Source organism: Bacillus rossius, chromosome 14 (assembly GCF_032445375.1).
Source record: "Bacillus rossius redtenbacheri isolate Brsri chromosome 14, Brsri_v3, whole genome shotgun sequence".
Classification (NCBI taxonomy): domain Eukaryota; kingdom Metazoa; phylum Arthropoda; class Insecta; order Phasmatodea; family Bacillidae; genus Bacillus; species Bacillus rossius.
In genome coordinates, this window is record NC_086341.1 from 2,361,271 (window position 1) to 2,389,215 (window position 27,945).

Genomic DNA, 27,945 nt, shown 5'->3' on the forward strand with positions numbered 1-27,945 from the left:
GGGCCGCTCACTCGCGCAGATACAGGCCTCCTTCCACGGCTGAGCCCGGGGGCTGGTCTCAGGAGCACCTGCTGCCCTGGTGGCATGGTGGCCTTCCTCTGGCTGCCGGAGACCCGGGGCCGCTCACTGGCGCAGATACAGGCCTCCTTCCACGGCTGAGCCCGGGGGCTGGTCTCAGGAGCACCTGCTGCCCTGGTGGCATGGTGGCCTTCCTCTGGCTGCCGGAGACCCGGGGCCGCTCACTGGCGCAGATACAGGCCTCCTTCCACGGCTGAGCCCGGGGGCTGGTCTCAGGAGCACCTGCTGCCCTGGTGGCATGGTGGCCTTCCTCTGGCTGCCGGAGACCCGGGGCCGCTCACTGGCGCAGATACAGGCCTCCTTCCACGGCTGAGCCCGGGGGCTGGTCTCAGGAGCACCTGCTGCCCTGGTGGCATGGTGGCCTTCCTCTGGCTGCCGGAGACCCGGGGCCGCTCACTCGCGCAGATACAGGCCTCCTTCCACGGCTGAGCCCGGGGGCTGGTCTCAGGAGCACCTGCTGCCCTGGTGGCATGGTGGCCTTCCTCTGGCTGCCCGAGACCCGGGGCCGCTCACTCGCGCAGATACAGGCCTCCTTCCACGGCTGAGCCCGGGGGCTGGTCTCAGGAGCACCTGCTGCCCTGATGGCATGGTGGCCTTCCTCTGGCTGCCGGAGACCCGGGGCCGCTCACTGGCGCAGATACAGGCCTCCTTCCACGGCTGAGCCCGGGGGCTGGTCTCAGGAGCACCTGCTGCCCTGGTGGCATGGTGGCCTTCCTCTGGCTGCCGGAGACCCGGGGCCGCTCACTCGCGCAGATACAGGCCTCCTTCCACGGCTGAGCCCGGGGGCTGGTCTCAGGAGCACCTGCTGCCCTGGTGGCATGGTGGCCTTCCTCTGGCTGCCGGAGACCCGGGGCCGCTCACTGGCGCAGATACAGGCCTCCTTCCACGGCTGAGCCCGGGGGCTGGTCTCAGTAGCGCCTGCTGCCCTGGTGGCATGGCGGCCTTCCTCTGGCTGCCGGAGACCCGGGGCCGCTCACTGGCGCAGATACAGGCCTCCTTCCACGGCTGAGCCCGGGGGCTGGTCTCAGTAGCGCCTGCTGCCCTGGTGGCATGGTGGCCTTCCTCTGGCTGCCGGAGACCCGGGGCCGCTCACTCGCGCAGATACAGGCCTCCTTCCACGGCTGAGCCCGGGGGCTGGTCTCAGTAGCGCCTGCTGCCCTGGTGGCATGGTGGCCTTCCTCTGGCTGCCGGAGACCCGGGGCCGCTCACTCGCGCAGATACAGGCCTCCTTCCACGGCTGAGCCCGGGGGCTGGTCTCAGTAGCGCCTGCTGCCCTGGTGGCATGGTGGCCTTCCTCTGGCTGCCGGAGACCCGGGGCCGCTCACTGGCGCAGATACAGGCCTCCTTCCACGGCTGAGCCCGGGGGCTGGTCTCAGTAGCGCCTGCTGCCCTGGTGGCATGGTGGCCTTCCTCTGGCTGCCGGAGACCCGGGGCCGCTCACTCGCGCAGATACAGGCCTCCTTCCACGGCTGAGCCCGGGGGCTGGTCTCAGTAGCGCCTGCTGCCCTGGTGGCATGGTGGCCTTCCTCTGGCTGCCGGAGACCCGGGGCCGCTCACTGGCGCAGATACAGGCCTCCTTCCACGGCTGAGCCCGGGGGCTGGTCTCAGTAGCGCCTGCTGCCCTGGTGGCATGGTGGCCTTCCTCTGGCTGCCGGAGACCCGGGGCCGCTCACTCGCGCAGATACAGGCCTCCTTCCACGGCTGAGCCCGGGGGCTGGTCTCAGTAGCGCCTGCTGCCCTGGTGGCATGGCGGCCTTCCTCTGGCTGCCGGAGACCCGGGGCCGCTCACTGGCGCAGATACAGGCCTCCTTCCACGGCTGAGCCCGGGGGCTGGTCTCAGTAGCGCCTGCTGCCCTGGTGGCATGGTGGCCTTCCTCTGGCTGCCGGAGACCCGGGGCCGCTCACTGGCGCAGATACAGGCCTCCTTCCACGGCTGAGCCCGGGGGCTGGTCTCAGTAGCGCCTGCTGCCCTGGTGGCATGGCGGCCTTCCTCTGGCTGCCGGAGACCCGGGGCCGCTCACTGGCGCAGATACAGGCCTCCTTCCACGGCTGAGCCCGGGGGCTGGTCTCAGTAGCGCCTGCTGCCCTGGTGGCATGGCGGCCTTCCTCTGGCTGCCGGAGACCCGGGGCCGCTCACTGGCGCAGATACAGGCCTCCTTCCACGGCTGAGCCCGGGGGCTGGTCTCAGTAGCGCCTGCTGCCCTGGTGGCATGGTGGCCTTCCTCTGGCTGCCCGAGACCCGGGGCCGCTCACTGGCGCAGATACAGGCCTCCTTCCACGGCTGAGCCCGGGGGCTGGTCTCAGTAGCGCCTGCTGCCCTGGTGGCATGGTGGCCTTCCTCTGGCTGCCGGAGACCCGGGGCCGCTCACTGGCGCAGATACAGGCCTCCTTCCACGGCTGAGCCCGGGGGCTGGTCTCAGGAGCACCTGCTGCCCTGGTGGCATGGTGGCCTTCCTCTGGCTGCCGGAGACCCGGGGCCGCTCACTCGCGCAGATACAGGCCTCCTTCCACAGCTGAGCCCGGGGGCTGGTCTCAGGAGCACCTGCTGCCCTGGTGGCATGGTGGCCTTCCTCTGGCTGCCGGAGACCCGGGGCCGCTCACTGGCGCAGATACAGGCCTCCTTCCACGGCTGAGCCCGGGGGCTGGTCTCAGGAGCACCTGCTGCCCTGGTGGCATGGTGGCCTTCCTCTGGCTGCCGGAGACCCGGGGCCGCTCACTCGCGCAGATACAGGCCTCCTTCCACGGCTGAGCCCGGGGGCTGGTCTCAGGAGCACCTGCTGCCCTGGTGGCATGGTGGCCTTCCTCTGGCTGCCGGAGACCCGGGGCCGCTCACTCGCGCAGATACAGGCCTCCTTCCACGGCTGAGCCCGGGGGCTGGTCTCAGTAGCGCCTGCTGCCCTGGTGGCATGGTGGCCTTCCTCTGGCTGCCGGAGACCCGGGGCCGCTCACTGGCGCAGATACAGGCCTCCTTCCACGGCTGAGCCCGGGGGCTGGTCTCAGGAGCACCTGCTGCCCTGGTGGCATGGTGGCCTTCCTCTGGCTGCCGGAGACCCGGGGCCGCTCACTCGCGCAGATACAGGCCTCCTTCCACAGCTGAGCCCGGGGGCTGGTCTCAGGAGCACCTGCTGCCCTGGTGGCATGGTGGCCTTCCTCTGGCTGCCGGAGACCCGGGGCCGCCCACTGGCGCAGATACAGGCCTCCTTCCACGGCTGAGCCCGGGGGCTGGTCTCAGGAGCACCTGCTGCCCTGGTGGCATGGTGGCCTTCCTCTGGCTGCCGGAGACCCGGGGCCGCTCACTCGCGCAGATACAGTCCTCCTTCCACGGCTGAGCCCGGGGGCTGGTCTCAGGAGCACCTGCTGCCCTGGTGGCATGGTGGCCTTCCTCTGGCTGCCGGAGACCCGGGGCCGCTCACTCGCGCAGATACAGGCCTCCTTCCACGGCTGAGCCCGGGGGCTGGTCTCAGTAGCGCCTGCTGCCCTGGTGGCATGGTGGCCTTCCTCTGGCTGCCGGAGACCCGGGGCCGCTCACTCGCGCAGATACAGGCCTCCTTCCACGGCTGAGCCCGGGGGCTGGTCTCAGTAGCGCCTGCTGCCCTGGTGGCATGGTGGCCTTCCTCTGGCTGCCGGAGACCCGGGGCCGCTCACTCGCGCAGATACAGGCCTCCTTCCACGGCTGAGCCCGGGGGCTGGTCTCAGGAGCACCTGCTGCCCTGGTGGCATGGTGGCCTTCCTCTGGCTGCCGGAGACCCGGGGCCGCTCACTCGCGCAGATACAGGCCTCCTTCCACGGCTGAGCCCGGGGGCTGGTCTCAGGAGCACCTGCTGCCCTGGTGGCATGGTGGCCTTCCTCTGGCTGCCCGAGACCCGGGGCCGCTCACTCGCGCAGATACAGGCCTCCTTCCACGGCTGAGCCCGGGGGCTGGTCTCAGGAGCACCTGCTGCCCTGGTGGCATGGTGGCCTTCCTCTGGCTGCCGGAGACCCGGGGCCGCTCACTCGCGCAGATACAGGCCTCCTTCCACGGCTGAGCCCGGGGGCTGGTCTCAGGAGCACCTGCTGCCCTGGTGGCATGGTGGCCTTCCTCTGGCTGCCGGAGACCCGGGGCCGCTCACTCGCGCAGATACAGGCCTCCTTCCACGGCTGAGCCCGGGGGCTGGTCTCAGGAGCACCTGCTGCCCTGGTGGCATGGTGGCCTTCCTCTGGCTGCCGGAGACCCGGGGCCGCTCACTCGCGCAGATACAGGCCTCCTTCCACGGCTGAGCCCGGGGGCTGGTCTCAGTAGCGCCTGCTGCCCTGGTGGCATGGTGGCCTTCCTCTGGCTGCCGGAGACCCGGGGCCGCTCACTCGCGCAGATACAGGCCTCCTTCCACGGCTGAGCCCGGGGGCTGGTCTCAGGAGCACCTGCTGCCCTGGTGGCATGGTGGCCTTCCTCTGGCTGCCGGAGACCCGGGGCCGCTCACTCGCGCAGATACAGGCCTCCTTCCACGGCTGAGCCCGGGGGCTGGTCTCAGTAGCGCCTGCTGCCCTGGTGGCATGGTGGCCTTCCTCTGGCTGCCGGAGACCCGGGGCCGCTCACTCGCGCAGATACAGGCCTCCTTCCACGGCTGAGCCCGGGGGCTGGTCTCAGGAGCACCTGCTGCCCTGGTGGCATGGTGGCCTTCCTCTGGCTGCCCGAGACCCGGGGCCGCTCACTCGCGCAGATACAGGCCTCCTTCCACGGCTGAGCCCGGGGGCTGGTCTCAGGAGCACCTGCTGCCCTGGTGGCATGGTGGCCTTCCTCTGGCTGCCGGAGACCCGGGGCCGCTCACTCGCGCAGATACAGGCCTCCTTCCACGGCTGAGCCCGGGGGCTGGTCTCAGGAGCACCTGCTGCCCTGGTGGCATGGTGGCCTTCCTCTGGCTGCCCGAGACCCGGGGCCGCTCACTCGCGCAGATACAGGCCTCCTTCCACGGCTGAGCCCGGGGGCTGGTCTCAGTAGCGCCTGCTGCCCTGGTGGCATGGTGGCCTTCCTCTGGCTGCCGGAGACCCGGGGCCGCTCACTCGCGCAGATACAGGCCTCCTTCCACGGCTGAGCCCGGGGGCTGGTCTCAGTAGCGCCTGCTGCCCTGGTGGCATGGTGGCCTTCCTCTGGCTGCCGGAGACCCGGGGCCGCTCACTCGCGCAGATACAGGCCTCCTTCCACGGCTGAGCCCGGGGGCTGGTCTCAGGAGCACCTGCTGCCCTGGTGGCATGGTGGCCTTCCTCTGGCTGCCCGAGACCCGGGGCCGCTCACTCGCGCAGATACAGGCCTCCTTCCACGGCTGAGCCCGGGGGCTGGTCTCAGTAGCGCCTGCTGCCCTGGTGGCATGGCGGCCTTCCTCTGGCTGCCGGAGACCCGGGGCCGCTCACTGGCGCAGATACAGGCCTCCTTCCACGGCTGAGCCCGGGGGCTGGTCTCAGTAGCGCCTGCTGCCCTGGTGGCATGGCGGCCTTCCTCTGGCTGCCGGAGACCCGGGGCCGCTCACTGGCGCAGATACAGGCCTCCTTCCACGGCTGAGCCCGGGGGCTGGTCTCAGTAGCGCCTGCTGCCCTGGTGGCATGGTGGCCTTCCTCTGGCTGCCGGAGACCCGGGGCCGCTCACTGGCGCAGATACAGGCCTCCTTCCACGGCTGAGCCCGGGGGCTGGTCTCAGTAGCGCCTGCTGCCCTGGTGGCATGGCGGCCTTCCTCTGGCTGCCGGAGACCCGGGGCCGCTCACTGGCGCAGATACAGGCCTCCTTCCACGGCTGAGCCCGGGGGCTGGTCTCAGTAGCGCCTGCTGCCCTGGTGGCATGGCGGCCTTCCTCTGGCTGCCGGAGACCCGGGGCCGCTCACTGGCGCAGATACAGGCCTCCTTCCACGGCTGAGCCCGGGGGCTGGTCTCAGTAGCGCCTGCTGCCCTGGTGGCATGGTGGCCTTCCTCTGGCTGCCGGAGACCCGGGGCCGCTCACTCGCGCAGATACAGGCCTCCTTCCACGGCTGAGCCCGGGGGCTGGTCTCAGTAGCGCCTGCTGCCCTGGTGGCATGGTGGCCTTCCTCTGGCTGCCGGAGACCCGGGGCCGCTCACTCGCGCAGATACAGGCCTCCTTCCACGGCTGAGCCCGGGGGCTGGTCTCAGGAGCACCTGCTGCCCTGGTGGCATGGTGGCCTTCCTCTGGCTGCCGGAGACCCGGGGCCGCTCACTCGCGCAGATACAGGCCTCCTTCCACGGCTGAGCCCGGGGGCTGGTCTCAGTAGCGCCTGCTGCCCTGGTGGCATGGTGGCCTTCCTCTGGCTGCCCGAGACCCGGGGCCGCTCACTCGCGCAGATACAGGCCTCCTTCCACGGCTGAGCCCGGGGGCTGGTCTCAGTAGCGCCTGCTGCCCTGGTGGCATGGTGGCCTTCCTCTGGCTGCCGGAGACCCGGGGCCGCTCACTCGCGCAGATACAGGCCTCCTTCCACGGCTGAGCCCGGGGGCTGGTCTCAGTAGCACCTGCTGCCCTGGTGGCATGGCGGCCTTCCTCTGGCTGCCGGAGACCCGGGGCCGCTCACTGGCGCAGATACAGGCCTCCTTCCACGGCTGAGCCCGGGGGCTGGTCTCAGTAGCACCTGCTGCCCTGGTGGCATGGTGGCCTTCCTCTGGCTGCCGGAGACCCGGGGCCGCTCACTCGCGCAGATACAGGCCTCCTTCCACGGCTGAGCCCGGGGGCTGGTCTCAGGAGCACCTGCTGCCCTGGTGGCATGGTGGCCTTCCTCTGGCTGCCGGAGACCCGGGGCCGCTCACTCGCGCAGATACAGGCCTCCTTCCACGGCTGAGCCCGGGGGCTGGTCTCAGTAGCGCCTGCTGCCCTGGTGGCATGGTGGCCTTCCTCTGGCTGCCCGAGACCCGGGGCCGCTCACTCGCGCAGATACAGGCCTCCTTCCACGGCTGAGCCCGGGGGCTGGTCTCAGGAGCACCTGCTGCCCTGGTGGCATGGTGGCCTTCCTCTGGCTGCCCGAGACCCGGGGCCGCTCACTCGCGCAGATACAGGCCTCCTTCCACGGCTGAGCCCGGGGGCTGGTCTCAGGAGCACCTGCTGCCCTGGTGGCATGGTGGCCTTCCTCTGGCTGCCCGAGACCCGGGGCCGCTCACTCGCGCAGATACAGGCCTCCTTCCACGGCTGAGCCCGGGGGCTGGTCTCAGGAGCACCTGCTGCCCTGGTGGCATGGTGGCCTTCCTCTGGCTGCCGGAGACCCGGGGCCGCTCACTCGCGCAGATACAGGCCTCCTTCCACGGCTGAGCCCGGGGGCTGGTCTCAGGAGCACCTGCTGCCCTGGTGGCATGGTGGCCTTCCTCTGGCTGCCGGAGACCCGGGGCCGCTCACTCGCGCAGATACAGGCCTCCTTCCACGGCTGAGCCCGGGGGCTGGTCTCAGGAGCACCTGCTGCCCTGGTGGCATGGTGGCCTTCCTCTGGCTGCCCGAGACCCGGGGCCGCTCACTCGCGCAGATACAGGCCTCCTTCCACGGCTGAGCCCGGGGGCTGGTCTCAGGAGCACCTGCTGCCCTGGTGGCATGGTGGCCTTCCTCTGGCTGCCCGAGACCCGGGGCCGCTCACTCGCGCAGATACAGGCCTCCTTCCACGGCTGAGCCCGGGGGCTGGTCTCAGGAGCACCTGCTGCCCTGGTGGCATGGTGGCCTTCCTCTGGCTGCCCGAGACCCGGGGCCGCTCACTCGCGCAGATACAGGCCTCCTTCCACGGCTGAGCCCGGGGGCTGGTCTCAGGAGCACCTGCTGCCCTGGTGGCATGGTGGCCTTCCTCTGGCTGCCGGAGACCCGGGGCCGCTCACTCGCGCAGATACAGGCCTCCTTCCACGGCTGAGCCCGGGGGCTGGTCTCAGGAGCACCTGCTGCCCTGGTGGCATGGTGGCCTTCCTCTGGCTGCCCGAGACCCGGGGCCGCTCACTCGCGCAGATACAGGCCTCCTTCCACGGCTGAGCCCGGGGGCTGGTCTCAGGAGCACCTGCTGCCCTGGTGGCATGGTGGCCTTCCTCTGGCTGCCGGAGACCCGGGGCCGCTCACTCGCGCAGATACAGGCCTCCTTCCACGGCTGAGCCCGGGGGCTGGTCTCAGGAGCACCTGCTGCCCTGGTGGCTGGGTGCCGACTGGGTGCGCGGGAAAGGAACTCGTGTCCACCCGGACACACACCCGGTGCGCCGGGCTTCAGAAAAAAAACGTGTCTTCAAAGCTACCCAAAAACATCCGAGTGGCATCTGTCTACGAAAACCATTTAAGAATTCTCTGATGGCCTATAAGTAGTTTTTTTTTTCCTGATTAATTTTTTTAAATGTATTTTTAGAAGAGTTTAAAAATGTGTAAAAGGCAGGTTTTTAAGAGTAATTTTTAGGCACAAAACAATCTGTACAATGTGTTGGAAGCACTTAAAGAACTTGTATTACACCTTTTATCTTCATTTCTCCGCCGTGTAATGTTACGGTCACCGCTCATACGCACGACGAGAAGACTGCGCGCCAGTCCAGAGGAGACACCGCGCTAGAAGCACCAGCCAGTCCCGCCTCGCCGACGCGGATACGCCCCTGACTGGGCGGACCCCTTGAAGTGGGTGCCTTCAGAACATCCCACCAGCACCTGTTCGGGGCACATCTCGGCGCCAGACGCGAGGAGTTGCAGACTGTGAAATAAGTAAAAACTACTGTAACGGAGTCACGTACTCTTGATGTATTGGTGGATCGTTTAGCTCTAGATTTAAAACCTTTTTTTAACTGTTTTTATATGTTTTCTTTTATTTTATAGTATGTTTTAAATGACAATTTTTTAACCATGTGTAATTATATCTTCTTTGTATTTACCGAAAATAAATTTGGAATGACTTTTGTTTTGGTCGTAATTATTTTTATTTTTTTACTTTTCTATTAATATATATGCATACTTATAATTTGTTATACAAAAATTAAAATCGTGCACACGAGAACTTCAATAATTCAGAAAAGCTGTTAATTTTTTATATGATATGGAGAACGAACCCAAGCATACGGGATGCGATGCGATGGTTGTCAGGAGCGCCTGTAGGGTAGGCCGCCACCCACTCGGTGAAGTCTGCCCGGTTGCATACATCCAGGGCGACGCCACGTCACTTTCCCTAAGCGTCTACACAGAACACAGTTTACATACTTTTAACGTACAGCACTTCCAACCATATTTGCATTGTCACGTCATTAATTTTGAGTTAGGACAATTCCTTATACTAATTCACTGGGCAGTGCGTATTGTGTTTTATTGCAGATTGTGTGCCGACCCATTATGTTTTCTATGTAAAACCTTTCGTTTGACTTATTACATCACATCCACCAAGTAGAAGTTTGTTTTATGGGTTTTTCTTTTTTTACATATCTGTAGGAAAATAAGCAAGCCCCTGGTCTTACACAACAAGTCTGTTATCTACTGTTAGGTCGTGTTATCGCTCTTGCATTCAATGTCTCGATTCTCTCTCCGTTCTTATTCCCTGTTTTGCAACAGCAGTGACAAGCCACACCTAGTATTCATAATTATGATCACAGATACAAAAAAATTGGTTGTCTGTAAAGTCGGTTTACGGGCGATAGTTTAACGTGACAACGTCATAAAAAAACATTGATGAAATGATTGCATACTTTTATGAATAAAATTGATTCATTTTTTTATTGAATTATCACTATTTTGTATGGATACAAAGAAGGAGTGAAATTAAATCGACAATTTAATTGATAAATTTACTTTTATTTGCACTCATTCATTCAAATATGTTTATTACTTTAACGAACAGATTATTTTAACTATAACTTTTATACATGTTTGCTATTTAACTTCTTCCAATCTGTGTTATTCTGTTAAGGAAAGGACGATGATAGGAAACGTAGGAAACGAATGGGAGTGTTTCAAGTTTAATGTGTCTCGAAAAAGTCAAATCGATGGTTGTTCCAATGGAGTGGAAGAGAGATAGATTCGGCGCAAGCGTACAATGAGAGTAACGTGACACAGCGTAAGGGGACAATGTGCGTAACGGGACACTTTTTGTGCGTGCAGCCGACGTTCATCGATTTATTAGACGTTGTCACGTCAAAAATGACGATAAGTAAATATCTCGTGTGAAATTTTGACACGAAAGAGCTGTAGAAATATATTTGCCATTCAGGAAAATTCCTCAAGAATTAGCAATGACGAGAACTAGGCGTGTGAGACAGCGTCCAAATGCATCCGTCATACTGTAACAGTTTACAGTACCAGAGGGCTTTAAGCTTTCAGGCGATAAGGGCGACAATGGCCCACGCTTTAGAGGCCGCATCGTCCTCACGTGCAAGGCAGTGTGACCCACCACAGGCTCGCCTCTGCACGAATGTAACCTGTGACTTTTCTCTTAAGCATAGTGATAGTGCTGACTGAGCCACCCCCCCCCCCCCCCCATAATGCCAAACATCCCGGGATCATCTCAGCAGGGAGAGACAGGCTCTGTGCTGACACAGGCGTCTCAGCACAGGCCAAGTCTACAGTTCACTGAACCACGATCTAGTCAGCTCGCTTGTACTACTTTGCACTCGGGTAAAAACAAATATTATAAAAACAGTCATGGGGACTGCCGACATAAGTGAAAACTTAAAACAACTGTGTTCCTTTTTTTAAATTTTTGAATTAATTATAGTCTGAAAAATTATTTCGCACTTACTTAAATCAGATACTGGCGTAACATTAATGGCATAATGATGATGTTAGTCTGACATCATTATGAACTCCCTTAAGTGGATTTGACATACTGATGACATAGTAATGATCCTCAATTATATCGATTAAACCAGGCGTCGAATAAAAATAATAGTAATAATGTTTTTAAAGGCTAGCGATTCAGGTTTGAATCCCACTCGGGTCCTTTTTTAATGTCTTTATTTTAATAAAATAATAATAAAAAACTAAATAAATAATGACTTGAGTATTGTTATTATCATTATGAAATCATAATTATTATTAAATTATAATTTTATAGTAAAATAATTCAATGTGATTTAAATACAAAAAAAATTAAGAAAATTGTACCACTTGGGATCCGAATTTATAACCTACCGCTCGTTAGTCTTACGCGCTATCCGCAACGCTAAACAACCGATTTACATACAGATATTTTAGTATGTTGATATTAGTGTCTCGTAAACCACGCCTCTACAATTAACAATACATTCTGTCGAATATTCAAGGTAGAAGGGATAAAAAGTCACGATCACATGTAAAATTAATATGTACGCAGTTGGAAATTATATAAAAGTTGAACTCTATATTATTGGCTATAAAATATATACGTTTTTATTTTCTGGTTTCACTTTTCGGAATACTATTGTAAACAATTATATTAAATTAAGAAAATTTAAATTCTTGATTTATATTTTATCGAGCAAGGGCTTCAGATGATTTCAAACCGATTTTCTCAGCTCTCTATACCTCGATTTCTATAAATATCAATACAACGTCAGCATGATATCATTTATCCTTACATCATTTTTTAGTTACAACAGATGTCAGTGGTATGTAAAAATTCATTACCTAGCTATGACTTACCAGTGATGTCAGACCTAGGTCATGTATTCACGTGGTCAAATTAACTTCACTCACTGTGACTACAGCCATGTCGGTGATGCGAACTCACAAGATTTTACCCATCCAAAAAAGAGTCCAACACGCACATGATCCAGTCGAGTATATACAATGTATTAGTGTACATATGCGTATACATGTACGCAGGCCGCTGCGATTCGCCAGTCTGGCGCAACACGTCACTAGCATGTCGGTGACGCGAACCCATACCTAAGTTTTGCACCTACCGAAAATCGCTCAACCCGGCTAATGAAGTTATTTTTAAAAAAAAAAAACACACATTTTTGGGGAAATTTAATATATTTTCACTTACGTGGTATTAGGCCTCAATATCTTGAGATTTGAAATATTTTTATACCGCTTGCAATAAAGCTTCCGTGTTTTCTTTTCTACTTGTCGAAGTCAGCACTTGTAAACTGGTGTGATATTCATGACATTTGTAGTTACTCGAGGGAAATAATAAGTTGTTTTCTCATGGCGCTTACAGACTATAGCCTGTTGGTAAATGTGTATTTACAACAAGGTATAGAATGTCTGGGAGATATGATTCATGACTTGACATGCCCAAATTTTGGATAAATAGTTCGAAATTAAAATTATAGCAAAAAGACAGAAAAATCCAAGATGACCAGGGCTTAAACCCTCTTAAGTAACGATCACCTAGACGAACAAAAAATTATCCTCTTAAAGAAAAATTAAACGAATTGTTCGAGAATTTTTGAAGTGAAACCTCTTTGCGCGCGATGGGAGTAAAATTTCAAGGCCGAATTTTAATGCAACGTTTTCGTGTTGTGAAACGAGTTCTGACGCTAATAAGTTGCGGACGGTGCAGAGAACTGCTCCCTCGAGCGGGCTCAACGTGGCGGCGTGCGGCTCAGGTGGAACCCCGCCATGCTGCAGGGATAGGCGGGTCGCGGCGGTAGGGACCCGCCTGCACCTGACGTCATCCGACTTGCTGGCGTCTAGTAAGGGAGTGTTTGGCCAGTGGGTAACACAGCGGGGTTTCAGGTTAATTCGAAGTGAGCAAGAATTATGTTAATGCATGTTTATTTAGAAAAAAAAAGTATCATTTCTCTCTTTATTTCGCTCTCTCTCTCTCTCTCTCTCTCTCTGCCGTTTTACCGCTTACGATATACATAAGATTAGAGGTTTGAATTGCAAAGAAGTTTCACTCATATCACTTGTATGGAGTTACACGCTCTTTATATATACATATATAAATTTGCAACAGAAAAATTCAAAGTGGCGCGAACACTCGAGGTAGCACGAACACGGATTATTCCGGCGCCTGACTAAGGATGAGTGAACAGCAGGTTTCTGAGCACCCGGTTGCAGTCTGCTCCAGATGGCTGCGAGAAGGCGAGCTGAAACGGCGGCCAGCAGTTGACAAGAGGCGGAGCCTACACACATCAGCATGCGTTTTCAGGTGATTCTGACCTCAACAGTTTCTATTCCAAACTAGCTATTGCCAGACATGCGTTGCTATGCCTCAACATTTTTATTTTTTATTTTTTGTAATTTGTTTGAAGTAGGTAAATATACAGAGCATCTCTAAATATCTAATTATTTATCGCTCTGCCTATGTACATCTCTATATCGCTCTGTCTCTCTCCTATATATACCTATATCTATATATGTCACACTATAGAATTGAAAATATTAAAAATCTATGTTTTACCTATAAATAGTTTTCTCAAATTTTTAACTGCCATAGGTGTGACACGGGTATATAAAACACGCGCGTATTCGAATGCAACGTTTTATCAAATTTTCAAAACTATCGTTGAGGATATTTCTGAGATTTAAGAATTTTAACGTAAAAAAAACATTTACATTTTTATTTTATATGTATTAACATAGTAATGACGATAAAAGGAGCAGTGCTGGTAGTTTCGGCCGCTTCTTTTGTGGAAACACATTTTATAATCTTTCACTATAAAACTAATTGAGGCTTTCAGAGACAAGCCGCAAGAACAATAGCAATGTTGCTACATCGATTGTCTCTTCGAACAAAGGCCTCTCGGATAGTTGAGCAGTTCTTCAAACGGCACGCGCTCTTAAGTTAGTGGTGCTCGGCAGACAGTGACCTAGAGTGACCTGGAGCTACCTAGAGTGGCCTGGAGAAACCTAGAGTGACCTGGAGCTACCTAGAGTGGCCTGGAGCAACCTAGAGTGACCTGGAGCTACCTATAGTGACCTGGAGTTACCTGGAGCAACCTAGAGTGGCCTGGAACAACCTAGAGTGACCTGGAGCTACCTAGAGTGACCTGGAGTGACCTAGAGTGACCTGAAGTTACCTAGAGTGACATTTAGCTACCTAGAGTGGTCTGGAGCAACCTAGAGTGGCCTGGAGAAACCTAGAGTGACCTAGAGTGACCTTAAGTGACCTAGAGTGACCTGGAGCTCCATAGAGTGACCTGGAGCTACCTAGAGTGTCCTGGAGCAACCTGGAGTGGCCTGGAGCTACCTAGAGTGGCCTGGCGCAACTTAGAATGACATAGAGTGATTTAGAGTGACATGGATTGACCTGGAGTGATCTAGAGTGACATGGAGCAACCTGGAGTTACCTGGAGTGACCTGGAATGATCTAGAGTGACATGGAGCAACCTGGAGTGACCTGGAGTGACCTAGAGTGGCCTAGATTGACATGATGCAATATAGAGTGACCAAGAGTGACTTAGAGTGACGTGGAGCAACTAGAGTGGTCTGGAGTAACCTGTAGTGACCTAGAGTGACCTGGAGCAACCTAGAGTGGCCTAGAGAGACCTGGAGTGACCTGTAGTGGCATAGAGTGACCTAGAGTGACGTGGCTCTGTCACGGGCAGCATGACTGACTCCATGTGAGGGGTTGGAATCACTCCCTCGCTTCCAGCCGAACTGTGGCGCGCGATTCTAAACGTGTGAATGATGTTATTCACCTACACACTGGTTATTTTTTCTTTAATGTAACATAAATATTCATGTGAAATTACAGATGTATGTATGTTTGTACATGAAAACAACTGTAATTATTTTTCGCATCTACAAGATTAAACGTTTAAAACCTCACCGAAAATTGACCATATCTGATAGCACGAGAGTTTTGTTTTTATGTGTGTATCATTTTATCTCTCGACATACGGCATTTGGTGGGAGTCATTTCTCGGTGGATGGCGCCACCAAAGTTCACAAACACAAAGTGAAATTTTATAGTATTAACTGTTTACTGAATTTTTAATAGATGGGCAGTACTTTAATTAAATTCCTTGTCGAACATCAGGTCCAATGTCAGGGTTCTTTTTTTTTCCAAGTCCTTTTCTCTTTTATCGGAGCCGTTACAAACTAAAGTTTTCATGTTCGGTCTGCTAATCGAATGATTCAATAGTCGACGTAGCTGCTCCGGCTCTAGTGGCGGGCGCATAAACTACGTGTGATTAGCGTCCAGAAATATACTTAGTTGTACGCACAATTCTCGTATATTTATCACGCTCGGCATTATTATTTGAAAGAATTCTACGTTAAATATCGTGTCTGAGTTTTGTTTCATGAGTGTATTTGCGACGTGATAACACGTGATCTAGCTCGTTACCGGGGTTAGGTGTTACACATCACTGGCTCACTTCATTTTTCTATTGTATGGGATTTTACGCCGCGCGCTGATGCAAAGGGACGCAAGGCAACGGAATCTCAGAGATTGCACTCGGCTCCGAACCACAGAGCGGTCATGTCCGAGTGTTGTCTCGGTGTTGGCCTCAGTAGCGCCTCAGTAGCGCCTCAGTAGCGCCTCACTGGCGCTTCAGTAGCGCCTCAGTAGCGCCTCAGTAGCGCCTCAGTAGCGCCTCAGTAGCGCCTCAGTAGCGCCTCAGTAGAGCCTCAGTAGCGCCTCAGTAGCGCCTCAGTAGCGCCTCAGTAGCGCCTCACTGGCGCTTCAGTAGCGCCTCAGTAGCGCCTCACTGGCGCTTCAGTAGCGCCTCAGTAGCGCCTCAGTAGAGCCTCAGTAGCGCCTCAGTGGCGCCTCAGTGACTCTCGCAGCGAAGCCAGAGAGGCCCTCGAGATACAGGGTGTTACGCAACGGCGTGCTCTGGACTCTGCTCCCTGGCGCTAGACTGGCGACACGCCCGGTCCTGGGAGAGGGGAGTGGTGGTGGTGGTGATGGCGGTTATCGCAATGATGACCTTGAACCACGAGCTGTTGTCGCCAGCGAGAGCCGTTCACGGCGTGTTGCGAGCTCTCTCGGAGGGGATTGTGTTGGTGTATAACAAATACCCTTTGTTAGGTGTCTGTGAATTCAGGGAGCCAAATTTTTACAGTAACATTTTTCTTTGAAAATGTTGGTAGACCGCTGGTGTCCAAAATCCTGGTCCAAGCTGTCCCCGAGGCGAGATGTCGACATTGTTTTGGTTTCATGCGTTGGTATTAACAGTTCACGGTTCGATTTTGAACGGGTCCGAAGACTTTGACGCAAGCTGAAAATCGCAAATCACCAGGACAAAAATTGAGGAGTAACTGCTTTAATTATTTTAGGTAGCATCTGTAGAGCGTTTAGTGATCGGGTTTTCGGTGTAGTTTATCTCTTACTACAAGAACACTACGTTCGTCTGAGGTGCATACTTTGTTGAAAAGTCTGTTTATTTACACTTATTTCTAACAGTGCACGAGTATTAAAATCCGCGACGTAAAATAGTTCACAAACAATTCTTAACTGCATAATTGTGATGGCAGAAATTTAGGTTATCATTTAAAAAAAACGTATAAGGTAGCGCAAAATACGTAACTCACTGCGAATTTCACCAGGATTTCAATCATTGCTAATTTCTGCTTGGTGACTGCGCGGAAAAGGGCCAAAATAACTAATCTACTTGTTAAAACGCGGATCACTTCTAATGCCCATCATTTGCACCATTGAAGTTCTCCGAGTTATTTTCTGGTTTCGAGCCGATATGGATTGTCTAACATTTGCACCTGTAGTTTGTTATGTGAACCGAGTTTATTTGTACCTGCAACATCTCAGCTCTCGGTATACGGCATTTGGTGGGAGTAATTTCGTAAATGGAACGGAAGTCGATTGGAACGGAAATGTGTAACCACGGTGCTGCCATCCATGAAAGTCTTAGAAATATAGAAATAGATGGCGGACCCCGTGAGCTTTATTAATGTATATTTTGTTTGGAGTGTGATGATACTTTTATGGACTTATATTTGTGCGATGCACCTGTTTAAAATAATAGTGAGTTAATTTTTCGTAAGTGCTCATAAAGTTAGTTTCGTCCTTGTTGCACTTTTGTACACCTTTCTACACCTTTTTTGCTAATGAATGCTAGTTTTTTGGAGGCCATGTGGGTTTCAGGAAAATACTCATCTTAACCTTAAAATTATATAATTCTCTAGTTTGATTTTTTATCACTTTATGAATTTGTTTCGGTTTGATTCAGGCTGGTGATATAATTTATTTAAGCTATCATCACAGCCTTTAAAAGTTGCTATTTTGTTCATTAAATTTTGCCTTAAGGTGTATATGATAAAATAAACTTATGTACCTCACATGTGTAACGAAGTGATACATATAGTATATATAGGAAATTATATATCATATTTTGATGATTCTAAATAAACAACTCATACGTGATCTTTTTGTTGAAGTTATGCCACCCTCTAAAGATTCTGTATTTATGGTCATTACTTCTGGTTTGATATTGATGTTCAGGCTAGTTCCCATCTGGACAAGCAAGTATTCACCTTGTGTTTTCTAAAACATGATAAATAGAGTGGGGCTTGCAGCGGGTGTTGGGTTCAGGTGGGAAAAACCTTCAAGAAAGCAAAAGTTTCGATAGTGAGCTAAGTTCTTGTGAACCATGTTCCTTTGCAACAGTACACGCAACTGTCAACTGGCAGAGATATTTTGTCATCATCGAAAATAAGCTTCATCTAATAATTTTCCCACACGTACAATTGGACAAATACGCTGAAAGTTTATAAGTGCTTAATTTATGTTTGATAATTGTGTGACGTGTCCATTTTCCGACAGCGTTCAATCACTTTGTGAGATTCAAAACAAAACACTTGAGATATGAAGATTTTGCGCGTAAAACAAAACGTAAAGATATGATAAAAATGCTGTTGATATTCTAACTAGAAAATATTTGCACTGAATTAACACTGAACTCGTATAAGCGTTAACATGGGTTTAAACAAATATTTGCAAAACCTGGTATATTAAAGAGCTAAGTTATATATATATATATATATATATATATATATATATATATATGTTTGTGCGTGGAAAGTGATATTTTTATATGTTCCATGTTTTGGAATTTTATTTCTGTTGGCTGACTTTAAGTTATTTAAGTTATTCTAATGGTTTAAATACAATTACCTCTAACATTATGTTATAGCTCATAAACTTTGACATACAAGTGAACATTTACTGCGTTAAATAAACGATCTGAAGTAATTATTTGTCCTTCATAAAATTAAATATTTTGAAGTTATGGATAATATTTTAATTAAGTTATTAAATTTAATATATGATTACTTTTATTTCTATTTATAGTTCTTCCTAAAGTCTTCAAAAATTGTTTTGTATATAAAAGTGAGACAGTAAACTGAGTACAAAAGAAATCAAAGTCACATAATATAAAAGTTATTGACGTAACAACGTCTAATAAATCGATGAACTCCGGCTGCACGCACGAAAAAGTGTCCCGTTACACACATTGTTCCGTTACGCTCTGTCCCGTTACGCACATTGTTCCGTTACGCTCATTGTACGCTTGCGCCGCATCTATCTCTCTTCCACTCGACTGTTTATAAAGTGAAGTGAAACGTTAATGTGATTTTCATTGCTTATTACAACAACAATTTCGTTAATAAAGGTTAATTATTCTTGCATTTAATCAAACCTGATTACTAGTATAATTTCAAGTATTTATTATTTTATTATTAAAATAAAAATGATTCAATTTTAATCACTAATGTTTTGTTATGACGTTGTCACGTTAAACTATCGTCCGTAAACCGACTTTACAGACTACCGATTTTTTTTTTAATAACAACTAAGACACCGAAAAATTTCCTTATAGTGTTACGAATAATGTGGGGAGAACTGGGTTCGTAATATATAGCCCAATTAACATTCATACAATTCAATTACTAATATTTGCAATACTAATAAATAATCGTAATTAAAAATGTGTGTTCGCAAGTCACTCTATGTCTGTCAAGTTCCACAGTTCGCACTCCTCGCTGGAGCTAGGCTCGACATTGGCTCGCGCCTGTCCACACACACAGTCTCGCACCACTCAGTCGCACTCTCACGGTCCCATCGCTCCGCGTCGCGCCACTCTCGAGGGGGTCTCTCACCCTCTTCGTCGATGTCGCACTTCACTCCACTCTGGAACTCCCACGGAGGCCGGCGTCGCTGCTGAAATACCTGTGGCGTCCTTCTCTAACCGACGAGAGCGGCTATGACGTGCCGCGTCATCCCGGGAAAAACCCGACGCCCGAAACATCCAGAACAGCGACGCTTATTCACGCCACTCCGCGCGGCGGCCTCCCAGGCCACTAAGGGTGACAATATCCCGAGGCGGGACGGTACTCACGGAGCGAAGGGGGAAATGGGTAACGAGGACCCTTGTGATCCGGCCAGGCACACGTGGCACGCCTCACGTCAGTGGACGGCGCGTTACTCCAGTGGCCGTGTGGGGCCGCCAGCCGGCTCCGAACCTGGCGCGCGTCGCGGTCTCGTCTCTCGCTCTCGTAACAATTTAACAACCTACATAAATGAAGGTTTTAGCTGGCGGCCCTTTGGGCCCCAGTTATAATTCCCATAGTCATTTCAACACTGCATACAGGCGTACATAGATATCAATGTACCTATTTATTATGGAACATTCTGGGAAATTCTGAGACTGTATGTTCCCCAAAATTCCAAAATGTTTGATCAAAAAATTTAATTATTTTTCACGCAGAAAAAAAGTTTTGAATATTTTTAATTCAATGCATTCAGGATTGTACAACTTAGATTTAATATCATACTTTGCTTAATAATGTACTGGGCCTAAATAATTTTTTTTTAAATCTTAAAACTCTATAGTTAATTTCTTACGTGGTCGTATAAAATTTAAGTTTTAAGATAATATTTAGAAGTTATAAAATTAGTTTCAATGAATTTGATATTGCATGTATTAAGTAAATTTGTTTTATTTAAAAACCTGTTTTATTTTCAATCCCTTGCAGTAATAGTTCATCTCATTAAAACTTGTTTCAGCCAAAAGTTTCGGAAAATATTTAGGATTGATACAATAACGAACTTTATAGTATGCTTAATAAAGGACATTTAATTTTTTTGGCCGTCAACTCTTGTTATTTCCACCTTTTACAGTAGTGATTGGTTATATAAAGTCTACTTTAGAGAAAAGTTTATAAAGTATATAAAGATAATATTTAGAAGGTATAAAATAAATGTGAACATATTCGTTAGTGTACATGGCATGGAATTTTCATTATTTTTTTTAAATTTTAACTCATGATTTTTGCAATCATTTGCGGTAATGGTTTGTCTTATCAAAATTTGTTTCAGTCCAAAGTTTTAGATAATATTTAGAAGAGTTACATTAAATTGTTTTGGGTTTAATAGAGTGCCTGATAAGTGAGTTACGATTTTTTTTTTCAAATTGTTTGGCAAATATTCTAATTATTATCTAAAACATTTGTCTGCAGCAAATTTTGATAAGACGAACTCTGGCTGGAAGGGTTTAAATACTCTAAGATTGAAAATAAAAAAATATATTATTTAGTGTACCATGTGACTATTAAATTCGATTTTTATTTATTGTAAATTTTCTAAATATTATCTATGACTTTCGTCTTAAATTAAAGTTAATACGACCAACCATTAGCTGCACAGGGTGTACAAACAGGGGTTTAAGAACAAACAAAAATTCTTACATTCCTTAGTCAGCACGCTATAAAATTCGTTAAAATTGAACTTTCTGAAATGTTCCACTTGTAATGTAAATATAGTGACGTAAGTTTATGTTGTTCTATTTTTAGCGTAGCCGAGACTGTTTTCTACGAGATATTGTCCTGATTGTTATCGCTGCCATTTTATTTACTTGATACTAGCGGCAAGTTGATCCTGAGATCAGGATCTCTAGATCCAGAGATCTCTAGGAATATAGCGTAGCCGAAACTGTTTTTAAATTACAGGGATTTTTAATGTCAGTACGTTACGTTTGAGGCCAGACTGCTTTTTACTCTTATTGGTTTTCCAACTCCAATGAATATTGAACAATATTGAACAACGCGTTACTGCGCAGGCTACCCAAATTAACCCGTCTTCATATCTGCAGCTGAGTGGAAAAAGGATAATATTCCACAAAATGGCGAAATGAAACTGAGATAGCCATTTTGTAGTATGTATTATACTCTATCCATTTAGTGTAAGAAGGATAATATTGCAGTGGTAGGCCATTGTTGAAAATGATGCTGAATATTTAATTGGATAGATTCCAGGTGCATTTTCTTTGTCAAATAGTGTTCGTTTCTCTTTATTTTGTGTGCCAGTATATTTTTTTTAAATTTTATTCAGTATAATAAAATATTATTTTGCCTTGAAGAAAGTTTTTCTTAAATCATCACAGCTGTCAAAATATTATATAGGTATGACTATTAATTGCCTCAAATGTGTGCAAAAATAGATTTATTATGTTAAGTACATTAATATTTTGTCTTTAATGCATTATTTCTTATGATTTTGGGTTGCAAACATTATTTATTATTACTTTTTTTGACTGTTTGTTGATTAGTGGAAGAAGGATAACATTCCAGCACTTTAAATTATTCGTATTTCTTTACTTACTTTGACTATGGACTCAAAAATTGTGTACTTTTGCTGTATACTACTACACCTGCAGTTGCTCAATAGTGAAGTTTTTGATCCAAACTGTAGTTTTCGTACAAATCAGTTTTTCCTATTTTTCTCCAAACATGTATATATGGAATATTAACCTTTTTCCACTCAGCGTACAGAACTAGTATCATTATTAATAAAATACCACACTTGACACAAGCAGTAGCAAAACAGATACAAACATAGTTAACATAGCGCTATTTATATTCTTACATTAACACACGACTTCACCTATAAACATTAGTTTCTCAGAACGAGTAAGAATTTTCATACGCTATAGTGAGTTGTAAATAGAAAAAGGTCTGTAGTGTTCAAAAACACAGCTTTCGGAATTCTATTTTTTTTTATCAGCCTCTAAACTATAAATTGTCCTTGCCTAAGACAGAAATAACACATTAGGAGATTTTCAATAACCATAACATAGTGTATATTAACCGTATGATTTACGGATTTAGTCGTCCCCTATAATTAATCAAACTCTAAACGCCAATGACTTCACAGAGAAATTAATTTGTAGCAGCTAGTCAATATTAAGAGCAGGGATTGATATTAGAAGTTTAAAAATTAAAATGGTTATGACACAAAAAAAAATGGTGTGTAGCTGTGTCATGGACATGGCAGTGTGTTGTACGTGAATACGCTGTTTGACGCGTATAGACCGACATTATATATTTTTGATTAAATTATTTTTATTTTAACACCATATATATTCACTGTAACTATTTTACACTAATGTTTTATACATGCAATCGATAGATTTTGACGAGAGCTGACGATTGAAACTGAAACGAACGTCGTAGCTTCTCCGAGTCAAAAGTTATACTGAATGGAAATCTCGAAACGCAGAAAACAATGACCTCAAAATGGCGGCGCTTCCCCCTCCACCGCGCGCGATGCGTCACAGTCCTCGCTTAGCGTAACGAATTATTTGATCCTTTAGCTGCCCGGTGGTGTAATTAAATTTTGGATGTAGGTGGTAGATATGTAGCTGCAACACCAAACTGTTTTCCCCTGATTTCTTTAGTTTGTTTTTTTTACGTGACAACGTCTAATAAATCGATGAACGCCGGCTGCACGCACGAAAAAGTGTCCCGTTACGCACATTGTCCGTTACGCTGTGTCCCGTTAGGCTCATTGTACGCTTACGCCGCATCTATCTCTCTTCCACTCGATTGGAACAACCATCGATTTGACGTTTTCGAGGCACATTAAACTTGAAACACTCCCATTCGTTTCCTACTTTTCCTATCATCGTCCTATCCTTAACAGAATAACACAGATTGAAAGAAGTTAAATAGCAAACATGAATAAAAGTTATAGTTAAAATAATCTGTTCGTTAAAGTAATAAACATATTTGAATTAATGAGTGCAAATAAAAGTAAATTTATCAATTAAATTGTAGATTTCATTTCGCTCCTTCTTTGTATCCATACAAAATAGTGATAGTTCAATAAAAATGATTCAATTTTATTCATAAAAGTATGCAATCATTTCATCAATGTTTTGTTATGACGTTGTCACGTTAAACTATCGTCCGTAAACCGACTTTACAGACAAACACCCCCCCCCCCTTTTTTTTTTATTGCCTCCCACTATGGAAGCAATTTTAAAGACGTATTCACGTCAAAATGTTTGGAATGCAAACGGCGCCTGTCGGTTCCTCGCTCTGCCCGGAGGCGCCTCCCCCGCCGGAGTCCTGATAAGCGCTATCGAGCCCGGCTTATCACAACTCACTTCACGGAGCAGCAAGCCTGCAGGAGTCCCTGGCTTATCAGTGGCGGGCTCAGCCTCATTCCAGCGAGGGGTGGGAGACGGCACGGTTTTGGACGGTGGGGGAAAAAAAGGAGTCCAAAATTTTGGAAACAAAAAATTAATTTACCTCCTTCAAAGATATTTCAACACAATTTGGCGTCTCGAAAAGTTATTAGACAAATTTTTGGACTTTGAATTCAAAAACACCAATTGAAAAAAAAAATCACAGTACAGATAAAAAAAAAGTTTTAGATAAAAAAATTGGTTGTCTGTAAAGTCGGTTTACGGACGATAGTTTAACGTGACGTCATAACAAAACATTGATGAAATGATTGATCCAGAAGAAAAGGAAATATCATATTCGGCCTGAGACTGAGCCGTAATAGATTTTCGCAACCAAACCATTTAGGCATTAAAAATATTATATTCTTTGAGGAAGAATTTTTTTTTAATTGTTCAATCTTTTGCATGATAAAATCTACCTCTGCATACTTTTATGAATAAAATTGAATCATTTTTATTGAATTATCACTATTTTGTATGGATACAATAGAGTGAAATGAAATGTGCGATTGAATCAATAAATTTACTTTTATTTGCATTCATTAATTCAAATATATTTATTACTTTTGAAATGTTGCGTGCGCCATATTTATTTTTACAAGTACAAAACAAACTCTCGCAACTGCCGGGTTTCGAACCGTCAACCTTTAGTTTAAGAGTTAGGTACGCTAACCACACGCTCACGAGACCATACTAGGGTAATATAGTTTCAAATGTTACATATATCTTTATAAAAACTTTGTTCACGGTAGGGGTATAATATTAACACGATTTTATAACAAATACGCATCCCAAATACACCAAACTTATTTATAATGTGTTACAATATTTTTTAAAACATTGTGCAAAAGATCCCGGGTGTAATTTGAATTATGTGTAACTGTAAAACACCATTGTTGGTTCAAAACGTATTTGAATTTTCAACATTACTTTTAAATAACCGTACCGATTGTGCTGAAAATCGGTGGACGATCGTTAAATTACATAATATTAATAATTCAAACGACGAAAATATGATTTAAAAGTCAAATCGATGGTAGTTCCGATCGAATGGAAGAGAGATGCCACGCATGCGTACAATGAGCAAACATAACAAATCCGTAGTGGGACATCCGTAGTGGGACACTTTTTCGTGCGTGCAGCCGGCGTTCATCGATTTATTAGACGTTGTCACGTCAAAAAACAAAAATGTATGTAAAGATAAATTCTTAAAAACAATTTTCTTCAAACGATTTAGGTACGATTAGTACCTTAAAATCTTCCAACTTAACCGACTGCGTAGGTGGCCTGGAGTAGATTTTATCTTATCAATATCAGGTGGTTTTTTTTTTAAAAGATCCATTGGATCGCCACTGTTTCTTATCTCTGTTATTGATAGCGACTACACCACAACTCTGATTCTGTTACGTCACGCTTTCAGGTGAGCTACGTCATACGCAATAAACATCAGATTTCCAAACAGAATTTAAGTACCCTTATCTACGCCTGGAACTATACGTTCGTAACAGAGGGGTTGAAAATGATAACCGTTTGCCACGCAATACCTTGACATACTTTTATGAACCTGTTATTTTGTTTTTCAGCATAGATAGTAAAAAGCTTATTGATGGTTGAGTGAGATAATGCATCGCTGTGTCTCGGTAAGGAAACTTGACGGTTTATGGCGTCGTCATTGTCCGAAGGGCTTAAAAGGCTCTGAACAATCTGGACACCAAACGTGATGCTCATGAACTGAAGACTTCGCGCTACCACATATCGCAGCGCCGTAGCATCCATGTTCGCCAAAGACATCTGCTTGGAGTGTGTGGCCCCAACTTAGAACCTGGAAATAGCAACACATTTGACCTTAAACATTATAATTGCGTATCCACGACATAAGTTACGGCTTATAAAATTAAAAAACAACATTATTCAGAGAGAGGCCCAAAATTCAACAGTCTGGATGGCCTTTTCTTTAGCTTTAAAATTATCGTTCATAGTTTATGTCACAAAATATTTTTTTTTTCCCAAGCAGAAGATGACATTGCAGTCTACCCACTCATGTGGATCATCTACGGATAGTTACGGATAATTATCCTTGCATCGAGAGACGCAAGTTCTAATCTATTATCGCTCATAGTTCCATCTATGTATTTGTAGTACTTGTTTTGTCTATTGTTTATTTGTATTTTAATGTGTTTCATTTCTTTGTTACTGTCTTTCATTCAGTTTGTCAATGGGAAAAGGGGTTTAGCAACGGTTCGCTCAATGAATGCAAGATAAGTCACACAGAGTACAACTCAAGACTGGCCAACAGCAGACATTCAGACGAGGCAATACTTGACTTGTCAGATACAGAAGCCAATGGCAGGAGAGTCCTCCTCTGATTGGCTGACACCAGGGCCAATGGGAGAAAGACTCTCGTGATTTGTCACATAAAGAAGACCCCTGGCGATAGTAACTAAATTCAAACAGCCATCCCTTTCATTCAATTTAACAAATGATGATAGCAAACACACTACCCTTCTTACCAAAGACATCGTCACTACACTAGCTTCACGTGACCACACTGGAGATAAGGATCGGAAATGCGCCGCCTGGTTCTCCCAGGGACTCCACGGTCCGAGGTCCTAGTCTATCACTGGTCCCGGGGTCTACGGTATCCGTGTTGTGACTATACCCCCGTTGCAGTCAGCAATGCTTGCACGAGGCTGATTCACCAAGTATGTGTGGAATATAGACCTTCTACCTTCCAATTCTCAGTTTGTTCTGAATCCTGAAGATGCTTTCTGGAATGTAGAGCGAAACGTCGGTACACAATACAAATGCGACGTGGCTTAGCCAGTTAAACCCAAGTTATTTGATAAACAATGCCCGCAGAGCCCTGCAATGCAACAACTGTTCTCTCCGACAAACTGCAAGTCCAAGAAATTGTGTTAGACCAAAACTCTCCATTGCATGAATCATTTAAAGAACGTACGACTGAGACATTATGAATGAAAAATGAAGATAAAGGGGGAAGAAAATTAACATTTACGAAAACAGATTAAAGAGAACAAGAAGAAAGTATATAAGTGACAAAATAAATATGACTAGATAGATCAATATTTTGTGGAACCTGCTACCGACCTGAAAATTATTGGAGTGATATAATACATATATTAATATATTCTTTAAATTTTACGAGTTATGATTATAAAGGAGAAATTAACATTGAAATGGGAATTAATTGTTCGAGACACTAAAGAGAAATATATAAAGCATAAAGACAGAGACCCCTAGAACAACTAAAATAAGGAAGACGAAAAGGAATATCTGAAGAAGAGATGTTCACGAAAAAGCTAAAGGGAAAAATAAAACTCCTAGTATGCCCAAATAGGATTCGGATCCAGGTCATATGTATATATTATACCTTAGAGGCATAAGAAACTACGTTACAAAAAAAATTATGAGATCAGTTTAAAGAAATTTAAAGTGTACCTCACTTATTACTCAACTATGTTCTACCCAGAATATGTAAAAAATTTACATAACGTAGATCTTACTGTTGTTCGCCGCTGGAAAGAAGTCTAACGATGTACAAGTCTGCTCAAAAGTGGACATAATGTCTCATGCCTCCCAGGTACAGATGTAGGTAGGTCTGAATACCTTAACTAGAATAAAATTGGCGGGAGTGTCTTGAACGGTGGAAATTTACTCGGACATATCTTATCGGCATCAAAGTAATCCTTGAGGGCTACGTCAGCGACCAAACACCTTCGAAACCAATTATTAGGCTATCTGGGAATTGTGCGGACTCCACGGTCTAAATACATTAACTAGAATAATTGGTGGGAGTGTCTTGAACGGTGGAAATTTACTCGGACATATCTTATCGGCATCGAAGTAATCCTTGAGGACTACGTCAACGACCAAACGCCTTCGAAACCAATTATTAGGCTATCTGGGAATTGCGCGGACCCCACGGTCTAAATACCTTAACTAGAATAATTGGTGGGAGTGTCTTGAATGGTGTAAATTTACTAGGACATATCTTATCGGCATCGAAGTAATCCTTAAGGACTATGTCAACGACCAAACGCCTTCGAGACCAATTATTAGGCTATCTGGGAATTGCGCGGACCCCACGGTCTAAATACCCTAACTAGAATAATTGGTGGGAGTGTCTTGAACGGTGGAAATTTACTCGGACATATCTTATCGGCATCGAAGTAATCCTTGAGGACTACGTCAACGACCAAACGCCTTCGAAACCAATTATTAGGCTATCTGGGAATTGCGCGGACCCCACGGTCTAAATACATTAACTAGAATAATTGGTGGGAGTGTCTTGAACGGTGTAAATTTACTAGGACATATCTTATCGGCATCGAAGTAATCCTTAAGGACTATGTCAACGACCAAACGCCTTCGAGACCAATTATTAGGCTATCTGGGAATTGCGCGGACCCCACGGTCTAAATACCCTAACTAGAATTATTGGTGGGAGTGTTTTGAACGGTTGAAATTTACTCGGACATATCTTATCGGCATCGAAGTAATCCTTGAGGACTATGTCAACGACCAAACGCC

The 27,945-nt window shown here is 47.8% G+C and overlaps 1 protein-coding gene across 1 annotated transcript in view; it reads left to right on the forward strand.

The window, feature by feature from the left end:
* Positions 1 to 27,945, forward strand: part of LOC134538993 (facilitated trehalose transporter Tret1-2 homolog) — a 57,089-nt gene that overhangs the window by 28,033 nt on the left and 1,111 nt on the right. The gene's annotated exons all lie outside the window — the stretch shown is intronic.